Source organism: Podarcis vaucheri (genome assembly GCF_965113315.1).
Source record: "Podarcis vaucheri genome assembly, chromosome: 5".
Classification (NCBI taxonomy): domain Eukaryota; kingdom Metazoa; phylum Chordata; class Lepidosauria; order Squamata; family Lacertidae; genus Podarcis; species Podarcis vaucheri.
This window is the reverse complement of record NC_138763.1, coordinates 66,939,420-66,954,228: the sequence shown is the minus strand read 5'-3', so window position 1 is coordinate 66,954,228 and position 14,809 is coordinate 66,939,420. Positions and strand designations below refer to the sequence as shown.

Genomic DNA, 14,809 nt, shown 5'->3' with positions numbered 1-14,809 from the left:
CCCCCCCACACACACACACCAAACCTGGGTCCATGCCATCTTCATCTGCCCCCACCTTGGAAGCCTCTTGGAGTGGCAGTCTTCACCACTCCGCCCCATCTGATCAGTCCCTGACAGGCTATAACTCTTGTCCTTCAAGTCTAGTTTTTTTTTTCTGGGGAGAGGGTTTTGAGGGCTAGTTACACTAGTGGTAGTTTTGGGATAGAGGAGTATTCTTTCATATGAGCCTTACCCTGTGCCCTAGTGGTAAAGCCCAGGTTTCCCATTTTAGAGACGCCTACTCAGTTGGGAAGCTAATGAGTCACTTGCTGGGAGGGTCAGAGTCCTCATAATAGCTACTTACATAGGTATATTTAAGACACAAAAGCAAGAGGCAGCTTACTGTGAGCACCCATCTCGTGGGATCATGCAGTAAGTGAGTATGCTGCATTCCAGTCTCTTCCTTTTAAGATTAAACTAGGTCAACCATATCAACCATAATCTTTTATGGGGGAGGAAAAAGAGGAGCAAGAGGATGGCCAAACAAATATTAGAAACTCAGATCACTAGCTTGCCACTTGCTGTGCTTGAGTAGGAAGAGAAGGGAAGGAGTGTGAGGCAACTTTCTTGAGAGTGGTTTTGTCTTGATGCTTCACAGCGATGTTTGGAAGATGTATAGATTAGATGTATGTTGTGACATAGATGTGTCCTGTGACTTTCAGAATTCCTTTGTTTCTCCATGAGCACCATGTTAGCCCTGTTTTGTTTTGTTGTTTTGATGTTGTGAGCTTTGAGTGAAGAACTTTCCCTCCTCTCCAGCAGAGTTACCTTCCACTGTAAGCTGAGCCCTGTGGGGGGCAGGAATATGTACTACACAGGTCTTGTAAGAGATCCAGCAGAGCTCCTATCCGATATCGCAGGTGCCTTATTTCCGTATTTACTCATTGATTGATTGTCTCCTGCGCAAATAGATAATAATCATGTTTACAGTCCTGTGCATTTCTTTGGAAGTAAATTTTATTGCAATCTGAGGGACTGAAAGTCCCTAGGACTGACCTGCTCAAGTGTGTCCCTTTTATTGTCAAAATCAATGCTGTTGTCATGTACAGTCCCCTCCGAGGGTGGCGACAAGGGAGAGGGGCTTTTCAGTTGTGGCTTCCTGTCCAAAACTATCCTTTTTAGCACCAGGTAAATATTTATCTTCTCCCCTTCCCTCCTCAGGCTTTCACTGGATTGAAAGTGATGCTCTTGTGTTGTTAGTGCACCGTCAAAGCTTTCTGCAGCTGTTATGGGGGGTTGTTTTTATTCTGCTTTATGGTGTAATTAATTATGCTTTTAATAGTGTTTTAAGTCGCTGGAAGACTGTGGGGTAAAAAGTGGTCACGAACCCCTGTTAGGGTGGAACTAGATTGTGAACTTTAAACAACAGCTTTGCTGTGCATGCCCAGGTTAATCAGGCCTGAGACACAGAGCGCAGGATCCTTTCTTTGCAAATGGGAAATGCAAGGATATTGGGATAAACAATCTGTAATAGGTATGAGTTACTCGTGCATAAGCTGGTGCCTTTCTCGGTTAATTTGCCTTGTTAAACCTTTCTGACTGCACAGCCCCTTCTCATCATGGCTGTCTCAGTCACTGGCAGAATCCGTCAGTGGGCGTTTCTTGAACCTCTTCCAACATAAAAGTTGTTTGACACCCAGTCTCCTCCTCCTCTCACTGCGCGGGAGTCTTCTGCGCAGGGAAGGCATGGGTAGCGGAGGACCTGGGCTCTCCTGACTGATGTCCTGTGAAGAGTCCTGGAGCCCTCTCTCCAATTCCCCCGTCTGCCCCCCTTTATCCCTGGTGTTGCGCTGATTGGCTTCCCCCTCTACTGAGCTGTTTCTCCCCCTGCTGCTGGGTCCTTCGCCAGCATCATCTGAGAGCCTCCCCTTCGCCTCTCCCTCCGATGTCAGTTCCCTGACATCCACCTCCCCCCCCAGGACCCCCTCCACCCCTGGACCAACCTGTGGAATCAACTTTGTCCTCTTCGTCGGCCGACGAGGCGGGGAACCCCCGGAAGGAACTGTCACCATCTTCTGTGGATTCGAAACCCGCTTCCCACCCGCTCTTATATCTGCCAACTGGGTGGTCCTCCCCGTCTGATTTTTCTTATTCGGAAAAAACCTCTCCCTCCTCATCGGAGTCAGAAAATCCCTCAAACCCCTCTTCATCGTCTGTGGGTCCAAATTGCTCCTCCCAGAACCTCTCTAGGGGTTTGGGTTTGTCCGGGAACCGGCGGTGGAATACCTCCACCAGATAGCTGTCATTGAAGGCTTCTGTGGGAACCCACGTGTTTTCGGACCCGGGTTCCCCCTCCCAAGCTACCAAATACTCCACCTGGCGCCCTCGCCACCTTGAGTCCAGTATTTCCGTGGCCCTGTGATGGTGTTCCCTTTCTTCTACCTGCGGGTGTGTGGTGGCTTCTCCCTCTTGCCCCTGGAATCTCCGCCCCTCCCTATGCGGTGAGAGCAGGGACCTGTGGAAAACCGGGTGTATCTTCATGCTATCTGGCAACCTGAGCTTAAATGCCACGGGATTTACTTGCTGTGTTACCTCAAAAGGTCCCAGCCGTCTGGGCTGCAACTTCTTGCACCCCCCTTTGAAAAGTAGTCCTTGGGTGGACAACCACACCGGGTCCCCCACCCGTATGGTTTCCCCTTCCTTGCGGTGCTTGTCTGCATGCCTCTTGTAAGTTTCCTTGGACCGCTCCAAGTTCATCTTAAGTTGCTGGTGCAGGGCCTCCATTTCTTTCACAAACTGCTCTGCTGCGGGTACGCTCCAGTTTTCCTCCCCACTCCCCGGGAAGGCCCTGGGATGACACCCATGGTTAGCCATGAATGGGCTCATTCCCGTGGACACGTGTTCCGCGTTATTGTACGCGAATTCAGCCAGCGCTAGTTTCTCTACCCAATCGTTCTGCCTCTCGCTGACGTAGCAGCGTAGGTATTGCTGGAGTATACTGTTCGCTCTTTCTGCTTGCCCGTTGGTCTCCGGGTGTCTCGCCGTCGAGAAACCCACTTCGACCTGCAGCAAGCTCATGAGCTTCCTCCAGAACCGGGGAGTAAATTGTTTTCCGCGGTCAGAGAGAACCCTCAAGGGGGCGCCATGCAGCCTGAAGATGTGCTCCACAAACAACCGGGCTGTTTCCTCTGCCGTTACAGCATGCGAGCAAGCTATAAAGTGGCACATTTTTGTCAGTAGGTCGACCACTACCATGACTGCTGTCTTTCCCTGTGACTTGGGCAAATCTGTCATGAAATCAATGGACACCACCTCCCAGGGTTTTCCCGGTGTGGGTAAGGGTTCCAGTAATCCTGCGGGGGCAGCCCTCTCCCCTTTTGCCCTTTGGCAGCGGTCGCACCCCCGTACATATTCCTGTACATCCTCCCTCACCCTGGGCCACCAGAACTGCCTGGTGACCAGCATCATGGTTTTGTGCTGTCCAAAGTGCCCCGCTGTGGGGTTGTCGTGGAGTTGTTTGAGTACCTTTCCCTTTAGGTTCTCCCCCGGTACGTACAGCGCTCCCCTATAGTACAGTACCCCTTCCTTCTCTTCAAACCCTTCTTGGGTCCCTCTTCCCTCTCGGAGCTCCCGGATTTTAGTTTGTGCGAACCCATCGTTTCTGGTCAGCCCAGCTAGTTCTCGTTTCCCACACACCCATCGGTCCTCAGGGATCATGTGTCGTTTCTCCGGCGGCCCCTCTCCTTCCAAATACTCCGGTTTACACGAGAGAGCATCTGCTCTTACGTTTTCCTCTCCGGGCACGTATCAGATTTAAAAGAAAAACTTGGAGAACTCCTGTGCCCATCGAATCTGTCTCTGGTTGAGTACTCGTGCGGTCCTCCAGTACTCCAAGTTCTTGTGATCTGTGCAAACCTGGATCTGTTGTTGCGCCCCTATCAGCAGATGACGCCAGCGACGAAAGGCCACGTAGATCGCCAGCAGTTCGCGGTCATACACGGTATAGTTTTGCTCCGACTTGCTCAGTTTTCTTGAGAAAAAGGCGCACGGTTTCCATTCCTTCTCGCTCCTCCCTGGCTGCAAAAGGACCGCCCCAATGGCTCTGTTGGACGCGTCAGTCTCTAGCCTCATGGGTTTCTCCAGATTTACGTGCAGGAGTTGCTCTTCCGATGCGAACGCCTTCTTCAGTCTTTCAAAGGATTGCTGGGCCTCTTCTGTCCACACAAACTTCTTTTTGCTACTGAGACAATCCGTGATGGGCGCTGTCAAGTGGGCGAAGTTCTTGATGAACTTCCTGTAGAAGTTGCTGAACCCTAGGAACCTCTGCACGTCCTTCCGTGTTTTGGGAGCCTTCCACTCCAGCACTGCCTGCACCTTGCTTGGGTCCATCGCTAGGCCCTTGTCAGACAACTTGTACCCCAGAAACTCGACTTCTCTGGCGTGAAACTGACATTTTTCCAGCTTGACCCACAACTGGTGCTTCTGCAGCCTTTGTAACACTTCCCTGACGTCTCTAACATGTTGCTCCTCGTTGTCCGAATAAATTAAGACGTCGTTCAAGAAGGCTACGCAGTTCTTGTACAGCAGAGACCCCAACACGTGGTGCATGAAAGCTTGAAAACAGGTGGAGCCTGACTGTAATCCAAAAGGCATAACTAGGTACTCAAAGGCCCCTAGGGGTGTGAACATTGTGGTCTTCCATTCATCCCCCTACCTCATCCTGATCAAATTGTATGCCCCCCTCAGGTCCAGCTTGGTAAAAAATTTCCCTTTCCTCACTCGCGTTAAAATGTCGTCAATCCTGGGCATTGGGAAGGTCACGGGTTCCGACACCAAATTGACGGCCCTATAGTCCACAACGAGCCTGGGTTTATTAGTGTTCTTTTTATCCACAAAGAACACCGGACTGCCCCCCACCGCTTTTGATTCTCTTATGAAGCCTCTTTTCAGGTTCTTGTCAATAAATTCCTGCAACTCCTTCATCTCCCTGTCCGACATGGCATACAGCTTACCCACTGGCAGCTGAGCCCCCGGGAGCAAGTTGATCTGGCAGTCAAAGGGCCTATGGGGTGGCAGTCTATCTGCTTCCTTCTCGCTGAAGACCTCCCGCAGATGTGCATATTGCGGCGGCACCTCTCCCTTCCGCTCCACAGCCATCCCAGCCACTCTGGCCATGCTCATCCTTGGGGTTTCTCCTCCTAGACAGTGTTCTAGGCAGTAAGCTGACCCAAAGGTGACTGTCCTCTGATGCAACGCCACCACTGGATCATGTTGTGCCAGCCAGCTCATCCCTAATATTATTGGGGGCCCTGCTAGTGAGGCGACGTGAAAGGCGATGGTCTCCGAGTGCCTGGACACCCTCATTCTCATTGGTGGGGTTTGGTGTGTCACTTCCCCTCCTAGAAGCTCCCTGCCATCAATGGTGGTTACTTGCAAGGGGAAATCCAAAGGTAGTAAGTGGAGTTGGTGCTCTAACGCAAAGTCTTTGCTGATAAAATTACAGGAGCTGCCTGAATCCAGCATCCCTTTCACCTTGACTGGGTGCCCGTTCAGGAGTTCTAGCACCACTTCGATGGCTATTGCTGCCTTTGGGGGGGGTCTGGTTGGGGCACTTTTACTGGTTGCTGGCCTGGCTGCTGTGCCCCTTGAGTGGCAGCCAAACGTTCCCGTTTCCCTGTTCCTTTACCACCTCCTCCTCAGCCCCTGCGGTTACCACCATTCCTTGCCAGGCCTTTCTTTGAGGGCAGGCTCTGGCAAAATGTCCTGGCCGCTGGCAAAGGAAACACTTCTTGGTGGTTTTCCAATCCTTTCCCTCCTTTTTGCGCCCTTCGCTGGCGTTTGAAACTTCCCGCGCGCGTGCCCCATATATTTCCATTGGCTCCGCTGGCGGGGAAGGCTGCTTTGGTATCTCAGGAATGCGGTAGTCATGGCAACGTTGCTCTCTCCCTTCCCCCCTGTCCTGGGCCCGCGCTTCCTGCTGTACGCCAATCACAAGCACAGCCTTGGTCAGCTGATCCATCCCCTGTGGGCGGGGTGTGCGGGAAAGCTCATCCTTCACCGTAGGGGATAACCCCTCCTCAAATAACATTTGTATGGGTTCAGAGTCCAGTTGCCACCCGAGGCGGTGAACTATCATGGCAAAGCACGAACAGTAGTCTCTAACTGACTGGTTCCCCTGTTTACAGTTCATCAGTTCACGCTTTGTCACACTTTGTTGTACATCACTGGAAAACATTGCGTCCATCGCCTGAAAGAATTTCCTCAGGTCCTGCATGGCAGCATTCTGCGTCGCCATAAGGGGCCTGATCCATTCCCTGGCCCCATCTTGCAGGTGGCCCACGACATATGCCACCCTCGCCCCCTCGTCTGCAAAATCGTCATCCTGCAGTTTCAAGGCGTACTCTATTTCCGTTCGGAACGCACTATATTCCTGCGGGTTCCCTCCAAATTTGTGCACCAGTCCGGGTACCTTCCTTGCTATGGGGGTGGGCCTGACCTGTGCATCTTGAGACCAACTTTCGTCCAGCCGTGCCGTCAGGATGGCTACATGCTGCTCCAACTCTCGGTTCCTCTCCACCAGAGTTTGCCCTCCAGCTGCTCCCTCCTGGGCATTCGCTCCTCTGGTCTTGCTCATGATGCTACCTGCCTGCTGCTGCGCACAAGCAACTTTCAGGGACTGACGGATTGCTGTAATAGGTATGAGTTACTCGTGCGTAAGCTGGTGCCTTTCTCGGTTAATTTGCCTTGTTAAACCTTTCTGACTGCACAGCCCCTTCTCATGGTGGCTGCCTCAGTCACTGGCAGAAACCGTCAGTGGGCGTTTCTTGAACCTCTTCCAACATAAAAGTTGTTTGACACCCAGTCTCCTCCTCCTCTCACTGCGTGGGAGCCTCCTGCGCAGGGAGGGCATGGGCAGCGGAGGACCTGGGCTCTCCTCACTGATGTCCAGTGAAGAGTCCTGGAGCCCTCTCTCCAATTCCCCCGTCTGCCCCCCTTTATCCCTGGTGTTGCGCTGATTGGCTTCCCCCTCTACTGAGCTGTTTCTCCCCCTGCTGCTGGGTCCTTCGCCAGCATCATCTGGGAGCCTCCCCTTCGCCTCTCCCTCCGATGTCAGTTCCCTGACACAATCTGAGCAAAAATTATTGTTCGCAGTTTTATTTGCTAAATGTTACAGCAAGGGTTGGACGCGGGTGGCGCTGTGGGCTAAAGCCTCAGCGCCTAGGGCTTGCCGATCGAAAGGTCGGCGGTTCGAATCCCCGCGGCGGGGTGCGCTCCCGCTGCTCGGTCCCAGCGCCTGCCCACCTAGCAGTTCGAAAGCACCCCCGGGGGCAAGTAGATAAATAGGTACCGCTTACCAGCGGGAAGGTAAACGGCGTTCCGTGTGCAGCTCTGGCTCGCCAGAGCAGCGTTGTCACGCTGGCCACGTGACCCGGAAGTGTCTTCGGACAGCCCTGGCCCCCGGCCAATAGATGTGAGATGGGCGCACAAACCCCAGAGTCTGTCAAGACTGGCCCGTTCGGGCAAGGGTACCTTTACAGCAAGGGTATTTTCTCCCTAGTGAAGAATAACCCTGGAAATGATGAATCAAAACTGAAGTGAAGGAATTATCTGATCTCGGTAGACAAACCCTTAATTCAGACACACCAAGGGTGGGGGATATGCACACACACACACACACACACACACACACACACACATACATAGACACACACTCAGGACCCGGGCTATGGATCCTGTAACAAGCAGAAGTAGAGGGGAAAGTGAATGGTGGTGACACATTTCTCTATATTAAGACTTCTCTGAATTGTAATCCTTTTTGTGAATTGCAATACCCGCCCCCCATTTATCTCCTCGGTCTTCTCAGTTCCATAGTCTAAGTTCTAAGCCTTTCTCACCCCAAATTGGCTTCTCTGCCTCGACTTCTCTGCCAAAATTGCAATTCTTCCGCAATTTTTCTTTCTTCCGCAATCTACTGCAATCTTTTGTCCGCAATTGCCTTCTCTGAGCTGGCTCTGAGATAGAAATGTCTTTGTGCACACCAGGGATGGTGAAGCCCTGTCTTACCCAATAGGATCCAGAAATCCAGTTGTGGAAACAACCTTCCTCTTTGCCAAGATCCAGGATTGAGTTGTCTCAATATTGTCCTCTTCACATGAACAGGAGCATCCTTTATTTGATTCGGACCAAAGATTGTAACATAAAGTAGGAAAAGTTCAAATTGCTCACATTGGTCATCTGCCAGACCAAACTTGCTTCTTTGATTTCTAGGCGTCCTGTAAGCAAAAACCACTCACAAACAAACATACTGAAAAATATAACAGTTCTGTTCTGATTGCTATCCATATCTTATCAAAGTTGATACATTCTGTTCTGCAAAGCTCACAAGTTTTCAATCCAGTTAAAAATAGTTTTCTTATCTTTTAAAAGGATAGAATAAAATAATAGAATAAAGATGTCCAAGACATGTTTTTTAAAGCTTTGTATATGAATACAGTGGTACCTCGATTTACAAACTTAATCTGTTCCCGAAGTCCGTTCTTAAACCAAATCCGTTCTTAAACCAAGGTCTCTTTCCCTAATGAGGCCTCCCACCACCAGTGCCCTTCCACCATTAGACTTCCATTTGTAGACCGAGGTAAAGTTCGCAAACCGAAACACTACTTCTGGTTTTGTGGAGTTCGTAAACCGAATCATGCGTAAACAGGACAGTTCGTAAACCGAGGTACCACTGTATATCACAAGTTTAATTGTCCCAAATAATATTAAATTACTAGGTTACCAAATCTTCTTCTTCTTCTTTGGTGATTGCTCGTAGCCAGGTAAGATTGTCTTCCATGAACACGGTTTTAACAGTGAGTCTGTAAGTGACTGTGGAGGCCAATTCTGGATCTGCATGTGCTTCGACAGTGCGGACGTAGGTTTCCGGGTGGGAGCTGATCATGGCAAAGGTTTGCCAAACATGCCTTCCTCTTAGCACGTTTTCCCCTTTCATCCTGAGTTCTTAAATCATCTTAAAGTCCATGGTAAAGTCTATTCTCTAATTGGAACACTCGCAGGCCAGTGTTTCCCAGTTGTCGGTGTTTATACTACATTTTTAAAAGTATTTTTTTAGTTCTATAGTATGTAATTTGTTTTTAGTATAATTTATAACTTTAACATGGATAAGTTGAAAAGGAACTTTTAAAAAACAGTAGTGGATATCACCTTTTTTCTGCTGTAATCTCCCCATTCTTATTCCATCTGCTCAATCCAACACAAAATTCTAGTTCAGAAATTATGCCCAAATTATTGTAAAATATTAGTCACAGTCCAGGAAGGCTCCACTCCAATGGCATGAGTATCACAACGACCAGTAGATTTTTATCTGCTGCAGCCTTCATCTGCCTTCACAGCCATTGTAACATACTGCTTGTTATCATCTGCCTGTTCTGCCATTGAGGACTTCTTGGAGCATTCATTGTCTAACTGCTCCCCTCTGACCTTACTGCCTTGGGTGACTCTGCTGGGAGTACCAGACTCCCGATGGCTTCACTCACACGGGTCATAGGAATGTGCAAACCCACTCACCACTCCAGTGAGTGAGACTAGGTTGCAAAAAGCACAAGTTGGGCAAGGTGCTTGTGCCAATTAGGGTTTCCAAATGTTGAACGATACGAGATGCTTTTTAATCATGACAAAGCGACCAACAAGTCTAATAACAATAACAATTAAAAAAATTATACCTGCCCATGATAGCCTTATCCTCCATGAATTTCTTTCATCCCTTTGTGAAGCTATGTAAATTAGTGACCATCACTACATATATTCTAGCAGTGAATTTCACAATTTAACGATTCACTGTTTGTGTGCCACTGTATACGGAATACAGATGAAAAAGAAAATACTCTTCCTTCAACATTTCAGAAAGGCATTGATGTTGAGCTTTTGATAATATGGAAGGCATATTAAAATGAAATTGATCAAGCAACTAAAAGACCTGTAATTTATCAAACATTAATTACAGGGTAGAAAGTTCTGCATTTCATCTCTGTGTGTCATCAAATTACAGACAAAAAGCTGACTATGCAAGCTTTACCTCCCCCATTGCACTCTTGTGCAGTTTTACACAGGACTGAAACATTTATAAGTCATAGTGAAATGAAGTCCGAGATAAAAGTTCAGCTGGATAACTTTTATCTCTTTGCAAGGTTCTGAATCACCTTCTCAAGATGATTGACTTTCTCCTCTAGATGATCTGTCTTTAACAGTGCAGATAAAGTTTACAACCTCTTGACCTGTTTCCATGCAAGATGAGACCCAAGCTGAAAAACCCTTAAAAATCAGCATTGTTTAATTTATTTATTTTTAAATCATTTTAAAGTATTATGAGATGATCTAAGGCAGTGGTTCCCAATTAGTTAAGTACTGCAGACCCTCTGTTTTTTTTTAAAAGCCAGGCCATGGACTCCCTACTTTTGAAAATTTTGATATCCCTATGGTTGTTTTTGTTATGCGAATGGTGCCAAGCAGTGCTATTTTTCTAGAGAAAGAGGTGCCAGAACTTGCAATGAATGCTTCATGGCAGTGGCACCCAGCTGAGAGGTGCCAGAACTGAGTTCCAGTGAGTTCCAGCTGGAAAAAAAAGCCCTAATGCCGCATGCCTCATGGCTGAGTTATGAAGATCCACTGGGGTCCATGAACCAATAGTTGGGAACCACTGATCCAAGGGATCTGTTTTAAGCTACTTGGAGCAGCTAGATAGTGTCATATGCATTGAATATACATCTGAAAATCTCCCCAGATGATTTCCCCAGAAGCTACATGTTGCAACATACAGTTCCTTCCTGAGAAAAGATATGTACCATGTACCTCCATATGGGACGCGGGTGGCGCTGTGGGTTAAACCACAGAGCCTAGGACTTGCTGACTGAAAGGTCGGCGGTTTGAATCCCCGCAGCGGGGTGAGCTCCCGTCGTTCGGTCCCAGCTCCTGCCCACCTAGCAGTTCGAAAGCACCCCTAAGTGCAAGTAGATAAATAGGGATCGCTTTCTAGCAGGAAGGTAAACGGTGTTTCCATGTGCGGCGCTGGTGCTGGCTCGCCAGATGCAGCTTCGTCATGCTGGCCACGTGACACTGAAGTGTCTTCGGACAGAGCCGGCTCCCGGCCTCTTGAGCAAGATGAGCGCGCTACCCTAGAGTCGGTCACGACTGGCCCTGACGGACAGGGGTACCTTTACCTTTACCTCCATATACCAATGAGGGTGGCCATCTTCCCCCCCCCAATATAATTTGTACAGTATATTGCTACCACAAAAATTAGATGGAAAAAATATGGCTGCCCCCATCCATACACAGGAGCTGCTATCTTCCCTGCCCCAACAGAGTTCCCCAGAAAGGAACTTCACATAATGATGTATGACTGCTTCCTGGAGCATGTTCAAAGTCAATTCTAGACCCATGAGATGCTTCCTAGCTTCTCTTAACCAGTGCTTTTTGTCTGGGGGGACGCAGGGGTACGCATACCCCTAAACCTTTTGCGAATCTAAGTTTGGCCTCACTGAGGGGCAGTATTTCAATATGAGTAGGAAAATGAGAGTACCCCTAAACATTTTTTTAAAGAGAAAAAGCACTGCTCTTAACTGCAAAATGAATGAGGGCCCTTATTTGGCTTCTGAGCAACATTCCTTCTTTTGCGGGCAAAGGTGAGTCTGGGCAGTGGCAGAAGTGAATGGATCACTTCTTGTGACTCTTACCTACATTCCAGTCAGGCAAAAGCCAGAGGTCTCTATATACACAATTCTATCCATCTTCTGCCGAGGTTAACAGGATGCATTACTCCTGGGGCCAAAAAGAGAGGCCTGGGTGACTATATTTGGCCTCTGAACCTGGGGTTCCCCATCCCTGCTCTAAAAGAAGAGAAAGACAGCCCTTGAACCGCCTCATAAACTGCAAGTAGTTGGGCAGTGTGCAGACTCATGCCCACACCATGCATTTAAAGCACATTTAAAGTTAATGACTTCCTGCAAAGAATCCCAAGAACTGTGGTTTGTTAAGGGTAGCTGGGAATGGTAGCTTTGAAGAAACTGAAGGTACTTTCTACCACCTTTGGTGGACGTGCCCGAAGATTAAGGCTTTCTGGGAAATGATATACAGTGGTGCCCCGCAAGACGAACGCCTCGCAAGACGGAAAACCCGCTAGACGAAAGGGTTTTCCGTTTTGCAGACGCTTCGCAAAACGAATTTCCCTATGGGGTTGCTTCGCAAGACGAAAAAATCTTGCGCGTCCCCGCGGGTTTTTTTCGCTCCCCTCCTTTTCCTAAGCCGCCTATCAGCTGTTCTGCTGAAAAACCCGCTTAACAGCTGATCACGGAAAGCCGCTAGACCGCTGTAGCGCTAATCAATGGGCTTGCTTCGCAAGACGAAAAAACCGCTAGACGACAAGAATCACGGAACGGATTCTTTTCGTCTTGCGAGGCACCACTGTACAATGAAATGAAAAAGGTACTAAAATGTACTTTCCCTAAGAAACCAGAGGCCTTTCTCTTGGGCATTAGTAACCAATTGGTGTCGAAGAAAGATAGAACTTTTTTTATGTACGCTACTACAGCAGCAAGAATACTTATCGCAAAGCATTGGAAGACCCAAGATCTACCCACTCTGGAAGAATGGCAGATGAAGGTGATAGACTATATGACATTGGCTGAAATGACCGACAGAATCCGTGAACAGGGGAAAGAGACGGCGGATGAAGATTGGAAGAAATTTAAAATTTATCTCAATAAATATTATAAAATTAATGAATGCTAAAATGTTGAGGTTCTTAGCAAGAAAAGGAGATTACAGCGACAAAAGATTAAGTAAAAGAAAAGAACAAATAAGGAACAAATATGACAAAATTTTGGAAACTGGGATGTAGAAAGGGGAGGTTTGGGGGAGTCAGAGAAGTGAGGTTTATGAAAAAAGGAGATGAAATTATACATGTTTGTTTTGTCTTTTTATTTGTTTGTATTGTTTATAAAAATTTTGTAAAATCAATAAAAAAAAATATTTTTTTAAAAAAGGGAATGGTAGCTTTGTGGCAGTTACACACTGCAGTTCCCAGGATTCTTCGGGGGAAAGCCTTGCACTTTTAATATATGGCGTGGATGTGACCAAAGATACATGGACACATATCTACTTCCAATCCGAGCACTGGTTCAGGAGCAGGGTGTATTAAATTGCCTCAAAATAAAGAGTGAATCAAGTTATCCTCATTCCTCTCACACTTTCTTTCGCTCCTTCCTCCCGGCCCAACATGCTGTTGCAGAAGGGACCTCTAGCCAGAGGTCTTAACTGATGGTTTTCAGATGGCTTTCTGGCCTCCCCCACTCCATCCATTTCAGATCTCCCTCTTCCTCTCCCACAGGGCTCCCTCAATGCAGCTTAATTTAGGCAGAGCAACCTGGGGCAGTGTCGGATTTACATATAAGCTAAACAAGCTATAGCTTGGGGGCCCACTCTCTTGGGGGCCCCCAAAAAATAAAAAGGGGGAAAAACTGGATGTACATTTCCAAAATAAAAAATAAAAAATAAATATAATAAAACCTACGTACAGCAACAGTGTTTTGTGTTGTGTAGGCTCCTATGATGTAAGTAATGGGCCCCGCTGCTAGCCTGCTCCCTAAAATATCACTGGTTTGCTCATTTCTATATATAGGGTGCCTACATCCTGCATGGACTGGTTGCATGACACCATGTAGAATGCAGCTGCAGACTGCAGTGTAGCACAGTTGAATGTAGGTCAAGCTGTTGTATCTGTTATATAATATTAAAGAGAGCTTGTAGACTGATGATCAGGCAGCATAGACTAAGGGTATGAGTCTTATGCCTACTGATTGATTTCATGTAATACATGATTTATTTATAATTATTTTACTATTAATATACTTCTTCTTAATTGTATTTCAGTTCAACAATTACTTTGATAAAATACATATTCTGTTATGTGCAAATGGCTTTAGATACCGATTAGGTCCATAAATTACCATATAGCATATGTTCAACACAAAAAACAGTGACAATGTGTTGTTGACAAAGGACAGCTTACCTTCAGTAGCTTAGGGCCTCATCAAACCTTCAGTAGCTTAGGGCCTCATCAAACCTAAATCCGGCCCTGCCCTTGGGTCACATTTCCACTCCCCTGTCCCAAAGCAAAGCTAATGATATAAAAAGGCTTGCTGAAACGAAGCTAATAATACAAAGACAGAGCCAGCGATCAGGCTGTGACCAGTAGCATAAAGGTTATTACTTAAGTAATGTGTATAGTTGCAAAGCAGTTCAGATTAAGACCTTAATGAACATAGTTTACCCTTAGAGATAGCAACGAGGCTGCTTAGCCTAATCTTATCTTTGCAATGATTTGTCCTTGGATCTTCTTTATAATTAACAAAGTGGCTGCTTGATGCAATATTCCAAACCTGTTTTCATTTGTGAGAAGGCTATAAACCATATGCATATCAGTCTCCTCCCGATTAGTTCTGCCTCCATTACCTGTGAAGTCTGTGAGATCAACTCCCCTTGTGGGCTTTCTATAGTTTCCCCACTTTGGCCTGGTCATTTCTTCTTGACTTTTCTTGTCCACAACTTCCCTGCATTTCTCCCCCCAGTCACTAGCACCTGCCTTTACCCCCTTCTTACATTCTCATACACTGCCTTAATGCTGCCACTTTAATCCACAACAAGGAAAAAGTTGTCTCTGGCTATTGGACATTTTAAGAAGCTGGGGCCAGGTGTAAGAAGCAAAGGTAGTGAAAAATCAGTGACCTGATAAAAATCAGTGCTGTGCCTGATTTGCTTTTGAAAAGGCCAAAGA

General features: G+C 47.4%; 1 protein-coding gene across 5 annotated transcripts in view; it reads left to right on the top strand.

Annotated features, from left to right (window-relative positions):
• Nucleotides 1–312: 312 nt before the first annotated feature.
• The window catches only part of ASAH2 (N-acylsphingosine amidohydrolase 2), a 58,116-nt gene continuing 43,619 nt past the window's right edge, over nucleotides 313–14,809 (top strand). Inside the window, exons 1-2 of one of the 5 annotated variants that reach the window (XM_082222056.1) lie at nucleotides 313–415; nucleotides 802–899. The gene's annotated coding sequence lies outside the window, so the exon portion shown is untranslated. Of the gene's footprint in view, nucleotides 420–689; nucleotides 900–14,809 lie in introns of those variants that run through there. The other 4 variants (XM_082222054.1, XM_082222057.1, XM_082222058.1 and 1 more) reach the window with 4 other exon arrangements.